Source organism: Oncorhynchus gorbuscha, linkage group LG07, assembly GCF_021184085.1.
Source record: "Oncorhynchus gorbuscha isolate QuinsamMale2020 ecotype Even-year linkage group LG07, OgorEven_v1.0, whole genome shotgun sequence".
In the NCBI taxonomy this organism is placed as follows: Eukaryota; Metazoa; Chordata; class Actinopteri; order Salmoniformes; family Salmonidae; genus Oncorhynchus; species Oncorhynchus gorbuscha.
The window spans coordinates 39105163-39123393 of record NC_060179.1 but is presented as its reverse complement, the minus strand read 5'-3'; positions in this window follow the sequence as shown (position 1 = coordinate 39123393).

The following is an 18231-nucleotide window of genomic DNA, read 5'->3' as shown; positions in this document are numbered from 1 at the left end:
CCTGTCTCTCAATTCCCCAGACAGTCAACCCGACAACACGCCCAACAGGAAGGATCCCCTCGGGATTGGTAGAAGCCACAGAAGAACTAAAGAGACGGGATAAAGCATGAGGCTTGGTGTTCTTAGTACCCGGGCAATAAGAAATAACGAACTCGAAACGAGCGAAAAACAACGCCCAACGAGCATGACGCGCATTCAGTCGTTTGGCATAACGGATGTACTCAAGGTTCCTTTGGTCAGTCCAAACGACAAAAGGAACGGTCGCCCCCTCCAACCACTGTCGCCATTTGCCTAGGGCTAAACGGATGGCGAGCAGTTCGCGGTTAGCCACATCATAGTTACGTTCCGACGGTGACAGGCGATGAGAAAAATACGCACAAGGGTGGACCCCATCGTCAGTATCGGAGCGCTGGGACAGAATGGCTCCCACGCCCACCCCCGACGCGTCAACCTCAACAATAAACTGTTTAGTGACGTCAGGTGCAACAAGGATAGGAGCGGATGCAAAACGCTTCTTAAAGAGATCAGAACAACAATCATACGACCGGTGAGGAGGAAGGGAGTTGGTTCTGGACCGACTGAAGACCGTGCGCAGACCATGATATTCCTCCGGCACTCCTGTCAAATCACCAGGTTCCTCCTGAGAAGAGGGGACAGAATAAACAGGAGAAATAGCAGACATTAAACACTTCACATGACAAGAAACGTTCCAGGAAAGGATAGAATTACTAGACCAATCAAAAGAAGGATTATGACACACTAGCCAGGGATGACCCAAAACAACAGGTGTAAAAGGTGAACAAAAAATCAAAAAAGAAATGGTCTCACTATGGTTACCAGATACAGTGAGGGTTAAAGGTAGTGTTTCACATAATATACTGGGGAGAGGACTACCATCCAAGGCAAACATGACCGTGGGCTCCCTAACTGTCTGAGAGGAATGTCATGTTCCCGCGCCCAGGCTTCGTCCATAAAACAGCCCTCTGCCCCAGAGTCTATTAATGCTCTGCAGGAAGCTGCCGATCCGGTCCAGCGTAGATGGACCGGTAAAGTAGTACATGTACTTGACGGAGAGGACCGTCTAGTAGCGCTTATCAGTCGCCCTCCGCTTACTGATGAGCTCTGGCCTTTAACTGGACATGAAATGACAAAATGACCAGCGGAACCGCAATAGAGACAGAGGCGGTTGGTGATTCTCCGTTCCCTCTCCTTAGTCGAGATGCGAATACCCCCAGCTGCATGGGCTCAACACCTGAGTCAGTGGGGAAAGACGGTAGTGTCGGAGAGAGGGAGACACAGTTAACGCGAGCTCTCTTCTATGAGCTCGGTGACGAAGATCTACCCGTCGTTCAATGCGAATAGCGAGTTCAATCAAAGAATCCACGCTGGATGGAACCTCCCGAGAGAGAATCTCATCCTTAACCTTAGCGTGGAGTCCCTCCAGAAAACGAGCGAGCAACGCCTGCTCGTTCCAGTTACTGGAGGCAGCAAGAGTGCGAAACTCTATAGAGTAATCCGTTATGGATCGATTACCTTGACATAGGGAAGACAGGGACCAGGAAGTTTCTTTCCCAAAAACTGAGCGATCAAAAACCCTTATCATCTCCTCTTTAAAGTTCAGATAATTGTTAGTACACTCAGCGCTTGCCTCCCAGATAGCTGTGCCCCACTGCCGAGCCCGACCAGTAAGGAGTGATATGACGTAGGCAATCCGAGCTCTCTCTCTTGAGTATGTGTTGGGTTGGAGAGAGAACACTATATCACACTGGGTGAGAAAGGAGCGGCACTCAGTGGGCTGCCCAGAATAACATGGTGGGTTATTAACCCTAGGTTCCGGAGGCTCGGAAGAACCGGAAGTAGCTGGTGACACGAGACGAAGACTCTGATACTGTCCTGAGAGGTCGGAGACCTGAGCGGCCAGGGTCTCAACGGCCTGCCGAGCAGCAGACAATTCCTGCTCGTGTCTGCCGAGCATCGCTCCCTGGAACTCGAGAGTAGAGTAGAGAGAATCCATAGTCGCTGGGTCCATTCTTGGTCGGATCCTTCTGTTATGCAGGTGAATGAGGACCCAAAAGCGACTTGGCGAAAACAGAGTCTTTAATCCAGTAAAGTAAAAATACAATCAAATAAAACAATTTCCACTCGTAATGACGAGAACAGACTGGAGACTCGATCTTGAACAGCAGGTTGCCTCGGGAAGGCACTTGAACTTAGCAGACTCAGACACCTGCTCACCACGCAGCATCTGAGGGAAACACGACACGACAGGGCGATACACAAACACAGCACGGTGAACAATAGACAAGGATCCGACAAGGCAGAAACGGAAAACCAAGGGGAGAAATAGGGACTCTAATCAGGGAAAAAGATATGGAACAGGTGTGGGAAGACTAAATGATTGATTAGGGGAATAGGAACAGCTGGGAGCAGGAACGGAACGATAGAGAGAAGAGAGAGAGGAAGGGAGAGAGAAAAAGGAGAACGAACCTAATAAGACCAGCAGGGGGAAACGAACAGAAGGGAAAGCATAATGACAAGACAATATATGACAAAACATGACACACTGATGCCCTTTACAACCATGTACCTATGTGAGAGTGGATTCTCTGTCCTCACTAAAATGAAATACAGAAACAGACTGTGTGTAGAGAATTATTTAAAACTGAGACACTCCAATACAATCCAACGTTGTAGAGTTATGTGTATCATTTCAAGTACACCTTTCTCATTAACCTGTGGTGAGTTATTCACAATTTATGATGAACAAATAAGGTTTTATATGTAAGATGGTTAAATAAAGAGCAAAATGATTGATTATGATTATATTATTATTTGTTCCCTGGTCCTATAAAAGCTCTTTGTCACTTTCCACGAGCCGGGTCGTGACCACAACTCACACTCATTCTTATGTTTAATAAATGTATCGTATAGTGTGTGTGTGGCAGGCTTACAATGATGGCAAAAAAACAACTTTTGAGAGTGCGCTGACCCTGGTGCTAGAGGGGGTACCAGCTGGAGGTTGAATATTTGAAGGGGTATGGGCCTATAAAAAGGTTGGGAACCACTGCCATAGATGACCATGGTATGCAGACATTACAATTAATTCACACATGGAGCAAGACGGTGCTATATCGGCCTCTTGAGGTCTGATGATTGAAATGCGGGAGGGGGAAAGAAAACTACCAAAGCAGGGCTGAGAGCCAAGAGGGGAAGCTGTTGGTAATAAAGTGGGTTTTTGGTGGATCAAACACACACACACACCAGCATCGCACAAATGTCTCTCCGTGCCAGCTAAGACTACAGCTGTCAGAGGACTGTGTGATTGATAGTTGCTCCTCCCCTCTACCCATCTCCAATGAACACAATCAGCAGTTCATCACACTCGATAAGAAAACATAATCAACATGTTTATTCAATCTTAGACACGTACGTGTTCATTTAGTTACAGTTCACCCAGTTTGTTTTTCATTTAATTCCTTTGCAGGCCAAGGCTGTCCCAAATGGCACCCTATTCTCTGTATAGTAGGGATGTGCATCTTTCCCTTTCAAGACGATTCAATACGTATCTAGATAGATGGGCTCCGATATGATACAGGAACGATACATTTTAGTTTGAAATGATTCTGTGCGATTCTCTTTGATTAGAGAACGAATCGATACGATATGATTCGATGCACTAACATTTGTTGCATAAACACACTCATTTTCCATTCTAAATATAAGTCTGATGCTGATGGAGCTCATGAGCTAAGCCTCTGAGCTGGATCGGTCTGAGCTGACTTGTCTGAGCTGTGTGTAAATTATGTTTGTCTATGGTGTATACTATCTATGTACCTGATCTGACCCATAGGGGGAGACAAGGCATCTACCACCCCACTACCAGATTAAGGGGAACTAGCCTTTGGATCTGAAATCACCATCACCCACTAATTAACTTGTACATTTAGCAGATAGTGTTTGAGCTAGCAATGTATCAATATTCATAATTTACAAATGAACTATGACATAACCAATTCATATATAGCACAATTTTAGATTTCACCCCATCTCAAAATCGAAGGATTTTGACCGTTTTGGAAGATTTTGGTGAACTTTTTTTCTCCACATTTTAGCCGTGAGGTGTTAGTAACAGATGCCTTAAAAAATATAAATATTGTAAGGGCGGGGATCAGAAACCAGTCAGTATCTGGTGTGACCACCATTTGCCTCATGCAGTGCGACAAATCTCCCTCGCATAGAGTTAATCAGGCTGTTGATTGTGGTCCTTGGAATGTTGTCCCATTCCTCTTCAAGGGCTGTCTGAAGTTACTGGATATTGGTGGGAACTGGAACACAATGTCGTACACGTCGATCCAGAGCATCCCAAACATGCTCAATTGGTGACATGTCTGGTGAGTATGCAGGCCATGGAAGAGCTGGGATATTTTCAGCGTCCTGGAATTGTGTACAGATCCTTGCAACATGGGGCTGTGAATTATACTGAAACGTGAGGTTATGGCGGCAGATGAATGGCACAACAATGGGCCTCAGGATCTCATGGCATCTCTGTGCATTAAAATTGCCATCGATAAAATGCAATTGTGTTCGTTGTCCGTATTTTAAACCTGCCAATACCATAATCCCACCACCATGGGTTCACAACGTTGACATCAGCAAACCGCTCGCCCACACGACACCATACGCTCTGTCTGCCATCTGCCTGGTCCAGATGAAACGAGATTCATCCATAAAGAGCACACTTCGATGGCCACTGGCACGCTGGAGAAGGTGAGCATTTGTCCACTAAAGTCGGTTATGACGATGAACTGCAGTCAGGTCAAGACCCTGGTGAGGATGACAAGCACAAAGATGAACTTTCCCAAGACGGTTCCTGACAGTTGCCCTTCGTACATCAGCTGATATCTCAAAGTGCTGTACAGAAACCCAGTCTAAAACCCCAAACAGCAAGCAATGCACGTGTAGAAGCATGATCCCGCCGGTGAAGAAGCCAGGTGTGGAGGTCCTGGGCTGGCGTGGTTACACGTGGTCTGCAGTTGTGAGCCACTGCCAAATTCTCTTAAACGATTTTCAATTCTCTTGCAACAGCTCTAGTGGACATTCCTGCAGTCAGCATGCCAATTGCACTTGAGACATCTGTGGCATTGTGTGACAAAACTGCACATTTTAGAGTGGACTTCTATTGTCCCCAGCACAAGGAGCACCTATGTAATGATCACGCTGTTTAATCAGCTTCTTGATATGCCATGCCTGTCAAATAGATGGATTATTTTGGCAAAAGGAGAAATGCTCATTAACAGGGATGGAAACATTTTAGAGAAATAAGCTTTTTGTTCGTATAAAACATTTCTGGGATTTTTTATTTCAGCTGATGAAATATGGGACCAACACTTTACATGTTGCGTTTATATTTTTGTTCAGTATAAATCAATGACTGTCAACACAGTTGCATGCTTTTAGTTTGACACTGAAGGATAAGACGCATCAGTTATCACAAAGGATTAGGTATTTTCTCAAGGTCGAAAATAAAGTAATATGAGCAAAACATGTTCGTTTCTCGGCGATTCATGTTTGAAAAATAATCTGGGGTCTGTGGACCAATGCAGTCTTATCTTAAACATTTGAATCGCAGGCTGATATGTAATCATTACATCCCTACTGTATAGTGAGCTACTTTTGACCAGGGCCCATAGGGAATCGGGTGCCATTTTAGGATGCAGGCCTCTGTTGTTCCTCATCTCCTCATGGCCCCTGAGAGTAAAAATATTGTAAGGACGTTAACCTTGTGTGTGTGTGTGTGTGTGTGTGTGTGTGTGTGTGTGTGTGTGTGTGTGTGTGTGTGTGTGTGTGTGTGTGTGTGTGTGTGTGTGTGTGTGTGTGTGTGTGTGTGTGTGTGTGTGTGTGTGTGTGTGTGTGTGTGTGTGTGTGTGTGTGTGTGTGTGAGAACCCAGGGTCAGGACTGAAGTACTAAAGGAAGGCCTGTAGGAAGACTTGTGGTCATGGCCTCTGCATATAATCTTTCACCAGTAGAGAAACCACCATTAATCATCTTTACAGTGTACTGCGTCTCTCCCGTCTCCCTCTTCTCCCACACTCTCCTATTCCCTGTCTTCTGTGTCCTACCATTTTACATTGTAGTCATTTAGCAGGTTGCTCTTATCCAGAACGTCTTATTTAGTGCATTCATCTTAAGATAGCTAGGTGGGACAACCACATGTCATATAGTAAGTAAATTTGTCCTCTCCTGCCCTTTTACCCTCTCTTTCCCTCTCCTGCCCTTTCTCCCTCCCTCTCCCTGGCCCTCTCTCCTCTCTCTACCCCTTTCCCTCTCTCACTCCTGGCACTCTCCCTCTGCCCTGACTGATGGCTTTATGGTCCATGGTCATCTCTCCATCCCATGGAGCTGGAGGCTCCATCTCTGTTTCTCCATCCATTCAGCCTTTTTACAATCCCCGGCTTAGGGGATAGGATATTTAGGTACTGCATGCCATGCATGCCCTGGGTTCAAATAGTGTTTGATTTATTTCAAATACTTTGAGGGGTACAATTGAGCTTGCCTGGGGTGTTGGATTTGAGGCGTTTGCACCTTTGGGGCTATTCCATTGTTTCCATTGCGTCAGGCAAGGTCAATCAGGCGCAGCTAAAGCGTTTAAAAGAAAACAAATGCTATTTGAACCCAGGTGCATCTGTTGTTTGCATGGAACCTTGGAGGGCTCTGGAGATAGATCTTTTACCGTGGTTTTTATTGTCTGTGTGACAGTTACAGAATAGTACAGATGGAACCCAATTCCATATAGTGCACTACTTTTCCAAAGCAGCAATGATCTAGCCTAGGACACTGGAATCGCCAAAGAGTTAGCAAGATGGCAGAAACAGATCTTGGACCAGGCTATTGTACCAGGTATGATTGATGATTGAACCTGTGTCTACCCTGCTGGTGCTGCCCCCAGGCCCGTTCATCACAGCTAGGCTGACACTATTTGCGTCCCAAATGGCACCCTATTCCCTACACACTGCACTACTTTTGACCAGAGCCATATGGAGCCTGATTTAAAAGTAGTAGGGAATAGGGTGCCATTTGGGACAGAGCCTGCTAGCGAATCAAGAGATGAGATGTAACAGCCAGACCCTTTATAACTGGGTCCAGGTGGCCTACATAACAGCAACAATGCCTAAGATAGATGGACCATTTATAAAGCCAGTGTGTTTTTATGTTTTGTCACCCCTCTCTTTCTCACTCCCACCCTCTTTTAATCTCTTACGTTCTCCCTCACTCTTCTCTTTGCTCGCTCTCACACAGGGCAGAGAGCAGAACAAACCTGAGGTCTCTCCCTTCACATCCAGAACCCCTTCAAGCCAGCGCTGAACGTCAGTAAGCACGTTAACAGAACACAGCCGGAGCACTTCGTGGCGTTGAGTCGGGAGAGCGCCTGGATGATGCAGCAGCGGGAGTTCAAAGTACCGCACAGCAGCGGCAGTAACGGGACCAGTACCGGGAACAATGCTCCCTGGGGCTTGGCTGTGCTCCTCATGCACTCCGTCTCCCAGGTGGCCGAGGTTAAGGATCGTAGAAGAGGAAGAGAGAACCGGCCAGCAAGAGGCTCGAGAGCCTGCTGGAGTCTCTAAAGAACAGGGAGGAGAAGAAGACGGGCAACAGTATCAACACCACGAGGAAGAAGAGCTAGAGGAGAAGATTCATTGTGTTTGTGGGGATCAGTCTGAGCCCTTGGCGAGATGCAGAATCACTTATCTCGATCAGTAGTCATTTGGGATGCAAAATGATTTGTAGATCACTCATACTGTGCACTCTGCACACGGTTTTGCAGACCATCACCACTAGATGGCACTGGTGAGGTATAAGTCCAAGGGCAACACGCACTTAAAGTCCTACCCTTAAAGACATCACATTAGTGGACTTATGAGTCGAGCCAAGCTGTACTGAGCTGGCCTGTTTAGACATCCGCTATGGTAGCTGGAACTGTCCTGACGAAAATATAGAAGCTGGCGCAGTATGGTTTGGATTGGCATGATTGTGTGAAATGGAGTATAAATGTTTCCGTGACCAGATGCTCTTGATAAGAAAGGACTTATTTACTCTCCATGCCAACCTTCGCAAATAATGTACTTAAAGAAGATATTAACTTCTAGCATCTTTTAGTTTGTTTACGTTACATCAAATGTTTTCAGATGTTTTTTAATAAATCAGTGTCACAAAATTGACTTTTATACCAAAATGAAAACAGTATTTTGAAATGTGTGGTGGATAATGAACAGTCTGACATTTGTTATTTCAAGATTCAACTTTTACCGTCAACTGTCCAAAAACAATGATGCATCCTTGCTAGTCAGTCCATATTTAAACAGTCCATACCGTTGCTCATCAAGTCAGTTGTGTGGAGGAGAGAGGAGCCAGCGGCGTGGTTAGTCTGTAAAATGGATGGACCTCTTCCCGGCTACTCGTTGAGCTAACATGTCAAATATTTGGATAGAGAGTAGGCACATTCCATTTTAAACACAAGTCTTTAGTTTTCTCGGTGGAGACTGAAAGAAAGAGACAGGGCCTTAACTTTGTTTCCAGATCTGCTCATAATCATTTATTGCCAATTTGAAAGTAGGTATTTCCAACCCAAACCTTAATGACAAGTTCAGTGAACTGAGTACACAAGGCCAAGATAATGTAAGTTATTTTTTTAATCAAAACTTCTTGCCACCTAAGCACTCTCTGTGAATGAACCCTACCACTGAATAGTTTGCCGTGAGGGAGAAGGAATGAGTGCCTTTTCCACTTACGGTAAGTTTCTGCCTCCTCTGCAGTTCTTCAAACCATAAAGGTACTACTGTAGGTCTTTCCATTTGTGCTTGTATGTTTGAGGGAGCAAAAGTCTGGGTATATTTGAGAGAGTGAGCGAGTGTTTGTGTTTGAGAGAGTGACAGAATATGCGTGTGTGAGTGGCTTTAGCAGCGAGCGTCCCAGGAGAAGGTGGTTCAGGAGCAGGAGTGTGTGGTGGCCCCACAGCTGTTATTTCACTCTGTGCAGCATGAGGCCAGGGGGTGAAGGGATCCAATTTGAAAAGTTCCGCCTCTGCCATGGGGGCACAGCGACAGGAAGGAGAGGAGCGCCCGCTGCCGCCTCAAAAACATACATTACATTATAGGATGGCTTTGAATTTTTCTTCTCTACCCCTTCCCTCTGAGTAACTAGGTTAAGAGAGCGCTTGTGTGTCAGAGGTTGGTTCAGGAGGGTGCAACTGTACCAAACAGTCTAAAATAAATGAATTATGTAGAACAGAACTGATCTGATTCTGTCCTGTACCTAAATATGGCTATGGTTTACTATTAGGCATTTAGTCATACAAGGGAACAATGATTTAACATGACAAACTCTACTCTTGTATTTATCACTAGGTAGGTACTGTAGGTATTCATGTATAATACAATCCTAGGTTTTGACCGTTTGTGGATATGAACCAAGACTTCCTGTACAGAGAGGTGGCAAGGTCAGGGTCAAAGTAATGTTATACCTTCTCTAAATGTCTACCTATGTTATGTAACTGACTAGTTCTTCCGTACCAGAGATGAGTATCTACACCACTCGAGTGTCTCTGTCTCAAATGGCACCCTATTCCTTTTACAGTGCACTGCTTTTGACCAGCGCCCTATGGGCCATTTGGGACACACCCTCGCTCTCTGCTGAGGGGTACTCCTTCTGAAGTGGGTCTAGCACCTCTCCAGGGGTGTGTTTGGCTAACCTGCTTGCGTTGACCCCCATCCTCAGTGTCTCCGGGCAGCAAACCATAGGTTCTGATTTATGAGCCAACACTCAGAGGAATTCTGGCGGTTTTAGAGACAAAGGCGTTGTGGACCTTGTCAGACCTGGGTTCAAATAAAGTTGAACTCTTTCAAGTGCTTTCAGCATTTGCTTTAGCATGCCTGAAGTGACAGCTAGGAGGGGGTTTCAGTTTTGCGACTATTATTTTGGTTCTATTGCGCCAGGCAAGCTCAATCAAGCCCAACTAGCGTATTTGGATTGATTTCATATAGTTGAACCAAGGTCTGATCATAGTTTATGTTGCTGGGGTTTTTCCTTGGCTCCAAGCCTCTCCCCCTTCAGAGCCTTGAAATAATTTACAAAGGTGGCTTGAGGGGTTTATAAAATGGGAGGGATTGCATAAAAAAGAAACTAAGGATAAAGAAGATATAAAAATGGTCTTGGTCTTGGATTTGGAATTCTACTTTTACACCTCTGCACTTTAGCGTTTTAAAACCTGCCGTGAAATAGTGGACCGGGGAAGGCCATTTTTATTGTAATTCTATTTTGCTAGAAGAAAACATTCCAGCGTTCCAAGTCGTGTCCGCCAAATGTAATCCTATCCCCAATATAGTGCACCAGCACTACCTTTCAAAAGCAGTGCACTATATAGGGATTAGGGTACCATTTAGGTTACATACCTATATTTCAAATTTTATTTGTCACATGCGCTGAATACAACAGGTGGACCTTACCGTGAAATGCTTACTTATAAGCCCTTAACTCTATTTATTGAACTGCATTGTTGATTAAGAAAATATTTACTAATTAAACTAAAGTAAAAAATAAAATAAAACACAAAATAACAATAACCAGGCTATATACAGGGGGTGCCGGTACCGAGTCAATGTTAGTCAAGGTCATTTGTACATGTAGGTCTGGGGAAAGTGACTACGCATAGTTAATAAACTGCAGGTAGCAGTAGCAGGGGGGGGGGTCAATGTAAATCGTTCGGGGGCCACTTGTTTAATTGTTCAGCTGTCTTATGGCTTGGGGGAAGAAGTTGTTAAGGAGCCTTTTGAACCTAGACTTGGCACTCCGGTACCACTTGCCGTACGGTAGCAGAGAGAACAGTCTATGACTTGGGTGGCTGGAGTCATTGACAATTTTTGACACCGCCTAGTATATAGGTCCTGGATGGCAGGAAGCTTGGCCCCAGTGATGTACTGGGCCGTAGGCACTACCCTCTGTAGCGCCTTACGGTCGGTCGGATGCCGAGCAGTTACTATACCAGGCAGTGATGCAACTGGTCAGGATGCTCTCAATGGTGCAGCTGTAGAATCTTTTCAGGATCTGGGGACCCCTGCCAAATATTTTCTCCTGAGGGGGAAAAGGTGTTGTCCTGCCCTCTTCATGACTGTCTTGGTGTTTTTGGACCATGATAGTTTGTTGAACAGTGAACATGGAGTACAGGAGGGGACTAAGCACGCACCCCTGAGGGGCCCCAGTTTTGAGGATCAGCGTGGCAGATGTGTTGTTGCCTACCGTTACCACCTGGGGGCAGCCCATCAGGAAGCCCAGGATCCAGTTGCAGAGGGAGGTGTTTAGTTACAGTGTCCTTAGCTTAGCGATGAGCTTTGTGGGCACTATGGTGTTGAACGCTGAGCTGTAGTCAATGTACAGCATTCTCACATAGGTGTTCCTTTTGTCCAGGTGGGAAAGGGCAGTGTGGAGTGCGATTGAGAATACGTCATCTGTGGTGACTGAGGTGGTATACTCCTCAATGCCATTGAATGAATCGCGGAACACGTTCCAGTCTATGCTAGCAAAACAGTTCTGTTGCGTAGCATCCGCGTTCATCTGACCATTTCCAATATTGAGCGAGTCACTGGTACTTCCTGCTTTAGTTTTTACTTGTAAGCAGGAATGAGCAGGATAGAATTATGGTCAGATTTGACAATGGGAGGTGAGGGAGAGCTTTGCATGTGCCTCGGTGTGTGGAGTAAAGATGGTCTATCTAGAGTTGTTTTTCCTCTGGTTGCACATGTGACATGCTGATAGAAATGAGGTGAAACAGATTTAAGTTTTTCTGCAGTTAAGTCCCCGGCCACTAGGAGCGCCGCTTCTGGATGAGCAATTTCTTGTTTGCTTATGGCCTTATACAGCTCGTTGAGTGCGGTCTTTCCAGGGGGCCTTATCTCTCAGACCACTTTTACATGCTCTTTTAGCAAACCATCTGATCCATTCTACTAGCACGTACCTCCCCAGGCTCCACACACATGGTATGTTCCAAATGACACCCTATCCCCAATATAGTGCACTACTTTTGACCAGGGCCCATAGGTCTCTGGTTAAAAGTAGGAATAGGGTGCCATTTAGGACCAGTACATAAGTGGGGAAAATAATCTCCAATCACTTCCCCTCCCAGTTCCATGAATTGTCCTGACAACATTGTGAGAGGTTATAACACCATGCAGCTTCCTGCAGTTTAGGGACAACTATCCCAGGCAGTGTATCAGTGTAGTTCCCCCAATCTCACTACAACCCTTTACCTGTCAACGTAAGCAGAGTTGACCCACTCCCAACACCCTCTCTTTCTCTCCCTCTCCCTTTTCCCCTCTTTCTATGTGTGCCTCTCTCTCTCCCCTCCTATCTCTCTCGCTCTTTCACATGGGAGTAGTGTAGTTGGAGCAGGAATGATCCTGACACACGCTCAGGTCCCTTGAGATTATCAGTGTGTGTATCTCTCTCCTCTAGAGTTATCCTACATTCACTGTAGTTACAGTGGCACGCCAGGCTTCCACTTTCAGTCACTGAAACCTGCCAGGTCTGACAAAAACAAGCTATCACAGTTTACATATCGGAAACCCCCAAAGAAAGCAGAATGGGGAAGCAACTGGCCCAATAACGTAAGCAGTGTGTGGAGTAAGGGGAAGCCTCAGTGTCACTGTACTGTACCACAATATCCATTGTTTCAGGTCAGGGTTCAGGGTGCTCTGCTGTCTAATTGGTGCCTGGCACAGGGTTGGTGATTCAACTGAATGTTGAACTATGGTGGTTTGTACATCCTTTATATCCGTTATAGCACACCAAGGATGGATGAGTGAGAATGCCCCCATTTCAGTAGGCTATGGGCCATGGATGCAAGCCTCTATTGATATAAATCTGTATGGCTGTAATTAATAAAACAACTGGATTGCGGTCCTACGCTATGCACAGACATACCCAGTTCCATTGTACCATATACCCTCCAACCCCACCAGAATGAAGGACAAGGGGTGAGTCCTTCCCATGGTAACACACCTTTCAGAAAACTTGGTTTGCTTCACAAATGGCACCCTATTGCCTATATAGTCCACTTCTTTTTGCAAGGATCTTGATCAAATGTAATGCACTATAAAGGGGATAGGGTGCCATTTGGGACGCATCCTCAATGTCCATTCCTCCCTCCAGTCGTCTCTTTTCCATGGCTGGGAGACTGGCCTGAGGATGGGCTTCTTATACTGTAGGGGTCTGCTGCTCACTTGAAAAGGATGAGATGGCAACGTTTGTACAACGTTGTTACTGTACATCCTGTATGGTTAAATCCAGCACTGTTTGGGATGAGGACTGGGACTGGTAGGCTACTGCACTGTCCATGTGGATGCCCTATTAAGGCCAGCTGTTTGGTCCCCCCTGGATGGTCTCAAAGCAAAGCTCTGTGTGTCCAGTGTGGGCCTTTATGTGGTTGGCGCTGGACACTGTCAGGATCCATGATGCATCCAGGGGGGCCGGAGCAGTCTGTCCCTGGGCTGAGGGAAGGTAGATCGAGACCGATGGAGTATGGCTCTATGCCAAAGAGATGATCAGCACCCCCCAAAATCCTCCCTCTCTTTCGTTAGCAGCCAGAACTAGCCATATAAGCTGTGAGAGAGCCTAACTCCTGGCTCCCCTACACACATACCCCATTTCCACCTCCCATTGCCCTACCATGCTTTAAGACCATCTGACTGCCACAATCGGGGGACATAATTACCACCACACCAAATATAGACTTTCTGGGAACTATTCATCCTGTTAATCTAATTTCTGTTGTACCATATCACTTCAATTAGCCAAACACAGCCTTTTTCTCAACTCCTCTTTCGACCAGCAGAATGAGGGTAGAGAGTTAAAGTACTTTGAATAACAAGGGGCTGTTAGCTAGCTGCTCTGCAATGCCATGTGGTAGTGCATTGGCGGCACATGAGTTTCTAGTTTAAGGAAGCTAAACTCTCCCCATAAAAATTCACCATTATAATAAGGCATTCCATGCATCATTGCATTTGCCTACAGTGCCTTGCAAAACCTACAGTGCCTTGCAAATGTATTCATCCCCCTTGGCGTTTTTCCTATTTTGTTGCATTACAACCTGTAATTTAAATGGATTTGAATTTCATGTAATGGACATACACAAAATAGTCCAAATTGGGGATGTGAAATGGACAAAAAAATTATGTTTTGAAGAATTCAACAAACAAAAAATAGAAAAGTGGTACGTGCATATGTATTCACCTCCTTTCCTATGAAGCACCTAAATAAGATCTGGTGCAACCAATTACCTTCGAAAGTCACATAATTAGTTAAATAAAGTCCACCTGTGTGCAATCTAAGTGTCACATGATCTCAGTATATATATACCTGTTCTGCAAAACCCTAGAGTCTGCAACACCACTAAGCAAGGGGAACCACCAAACAAGCGGAACCGTGAAGACCAAGGAGCTCTCCAAACAAGTCAGGGACAAAGTTGTGGAGACGTATAGATCAGGGTTGGGTTATAAAAAATATCAGAAACTTTGAACATCCCACAGAGCACCATTAAATCCATTATTAATATGGCGCCACAACAAACCTGCCCACCAAAACTCACGGACCAGACAAGGAGGGCATTAATCAGAGAGGCAACAAAGAGACCAAAGATAACCCTGAAGGAGCTGCAAAACTCCACTGTGGAAATTGGAGTATCTGTCCATAGGACAACTTTAAGCTGTACACTTCACAGAGCTGAGCTTTTACGGAAGGGTGGCCAGAGAAAAAGCCATTGCTTAAAGAAGAAAATAAGCAAACACATTTGGTGTTCGCCAAAAGGCATGTGGGAGAATCCCCAAACATATGGAAGAAGGTACTCTGGTCAGATGAGACTAAAATTGAGCTTTTTGGCCATCAAGGAAAACACTATGTCTGGTGCAAACCCAACACCTCTCATCACCCTGAGAATATCATCCCCACAGTGAAGAATGGGTGGCAGCATCATGCTGTGGGGATGTTTTTCGTCGGCAGGGACTGGGAAACTGGTCAGAATTGAAGGAATGATGGATGGCGCTAAATACAGGGAAATTCTTGAGGACTGGGACGGAGGTTCGCCTTTCAGCAAGACAATGACCCTAAGCATGCTGCTAAAGCAACACTCGAGTGGTTTAAGGGGAAACATTTAAATGTCTTGGAATGGCCTAGTCAAAGCCCAGACCTCAATCCAATTGAGAATCTGCGGTATGGCTTAAAGATTGCTGTACACCAGCAGAACCCATCCAACTTGAAGGAGCTGGACCAGTTTTGCCTTGAAGAATGGGCAAAAATCCCAGAGGCTAGATGTGCCAAGCTTATAGAGACATACCCTAAGAGACTTGCAGATGTAATTTCTGCAAAAGGTGGCTCTACAAAGTATTGACTTTTGGGGGTTGAATAGTTATGCACACTCAAGTTTTCTGTTTTTTTTTAATTATTTCTTGTTTGTTTCGCAATAAAACATATTTTGCATCTTCGATTTTTGTAATTTGTTTTGCTCAGAAAACTTTGTGGGTCAAATAAAATCACCCCCAGGCCAAATTTGCCCCGCAAGGTGAATTTATTTGACCCACAAAGTTTTCTGAGCAAAACAAATGACAAATATATATATTTTTTAGCATTTTCATTGTTGCACATAAAAGACTGTAAAAACACCAGGAAATCAGCTCCAAGTGATTTTAATTTAAGAAATGTGTTCCCAAGTTTTCCCACACTTAGTAGAGAGACACATGATATAAGCAAGGTTTGAAATTATGTTTTAGTCAAACATGTCTGTTTGAGCTTCTATCGGTCAATTTGCAGTCTACAAATGATTTGGAATTTTGTTCCGGCCCCCCGACCATCCGCTCAAGACAAAATTGTCCCACGTCTAGTTCTTCTGGCTGTGTGCATTAAGAGCTGTGAGTGTGTGTGTGCATCAACAGGTTTGTGCCTGTGTATGCATACGTACATCTGTGTGTGTGTGTGGGTACGTCTGTGTGTGTAGACATGCACTTCTTATCTTAGCTCAGACAGAACAGAGCAGTAAGGGTGGGTGTGGGACGAAAGAGGCCCTGTCTGAAGCTGTTTTCACAGCCTTTGTCAGTAGTAGGGTGGCTTTTCTGTCTGGGAGACATAACTATTGTCAGCTGTGCATTGTCTCAGTGAGCAATCAGTGGTGTAGATACAGTAACTGATCATTGGTCACTCCCCCACAGTGTAATGTGTTTTGTGTCCACTCTACAAGACCTGATTGGCTGACAGAACCGAGAGTAAGAAAATAGGAAGTAAATGACTGTTAAATGATGTTCACAAGTCATTCTTCTCTTTCCCCAGATACATCCTTGTTCTTCTTCTTCACCTACACGTCTAATATCCTCTAGATCAGCGACACGCTGATACTTTTGTCTTGCCCATTTACACTCTGAATGGCCCACATACATAATCTATGTCTCAAGGCTTAAACATCCTTCTTTGACCTGTCCCCTCCCCATTCATCTACACGGATTGAAGTGGATTTAACAAGTGACATCAATAAGGGTCATAGCCTTCACCTGGATTCACCTGGTCAGTCTGTTTCATGGAAAGAGCAGGTGTTCTTAATGTTATAGTATACTCAGTGTAATCTTATTTATTATGATCTGAAAGGTGAAACTGATTGTAGATTAGCACTCCTTAAAGATGTTAGTGGCTCATTAAATGGGCATCTGTGGCAGCAGCCCAGTCCCAGTGACAAGACTGATTGGGCTTCAAGCGTGACAGGCTGTGATGGAGAATCAGGTCTGTGATCCTGTGATGTCCCAGGTGGAGCTAGCTACTGTGGTAGGCCACAGTTACTGATTTGAAAATTTGTGCTAAGAGTTTATGTGGCCAGACAGAAGATTTTGGAGACCCATACAAACAGTCCATCCTATCCCAACCATCAGCTGCAGGGCTTCAGCTGCTCACAATGCAGCTCCTGTTACCAAGTATTTGGATTCTGGAATTCGCAACGTGGCCCAGGGCTGAGCCTGGAAAACAACATCAACATCATGCTGATTCTTTGCATAGCCTACTCTCCTCTTCCTCTACTACTATACTCAGACAGAGCTATCATGTTACCTTAATGAACCCTATTAGGAAGAGTAATCTCTGTTGGTCCTCCGGTGGAGCTGCTCTGTGCTCTCCATCCTTCCCCCATTCCATCCCTCCATCTGAGCTGTCCCATGCTCCCATAGCTCCATTGGCTGGCTGGGTTGCTGGGTCACATTACTGTCCGTCTGTCTGTCTGACAGCCTAATGAACTCCACCCCAGAGGAGTGAAAACACAGACGCAGACCGTCTTTCTCTGGAGCGCCAGACAATGATGGCCTGTTTTAAGGGGCCCTCAAGATGGGAAGAAGGACAGTGACGCGGGACGGTCTGCTTCGGGCTGGGGGGTGATAGACAGGCTAATTTAAATGGCATTAGTGATGTGGTCCATAATAAACAACAGGCTGTGTGTGTAACCATGGGTTACTGCATGCCACGCGACCTTGAGGATGCTGACCCCATGACCTGGCCGACCTTGTGACTCTGGGGAAGGTTGGCCATTATACCATGTTTATTCAATTAACCTTGTCAGGAGACATCCTTATTCTTATACCTGACAACACAACAACATAGCTTTCAACAACATAACTTAGTAGGGCTTTCTTTGCACAACTTTCCAAAGAGTTAGCCTTAGTGTTGTACTACTACAGAGTAATGGGCCTGTCCTTACACCTAACAATTTAACCTCTTGAAGTTCTCACTCTGCCTAAATCTGACGCAATTTATCAGAATTTGTTGTTTCAAACATGTAACTTGATAAAACAGTATAACCTTTTCTGTTTTAGTTAATTTCCTTCCAGGTGATATGTGTATCTATGGTAAGCCATTCATCCCCAGTGCTGGGTCTGGGTGTGTCTCTTCCTTCCTCAGTGTGTTTAGGTAACAGGAGCGGGGGCCTGAAGACACAGACCAGGCCAGAAGCATGACTCCATGGCTGCATTCCAAATGGCACCCTATTCCCTATTTAGTACACTACTTTTATGTGAGCTCTGGTCAAAAATAGTCCATTATATAGGTTATAGGGTGCCGTTTCAGAAGCACCCTGAGTCTCCATACCTAAACCTCAGACAGCAGGTTATAATTCTGCGGCTCAGCCAATATTGGCAGGTTGATTTACCAAATATTTGAATGTG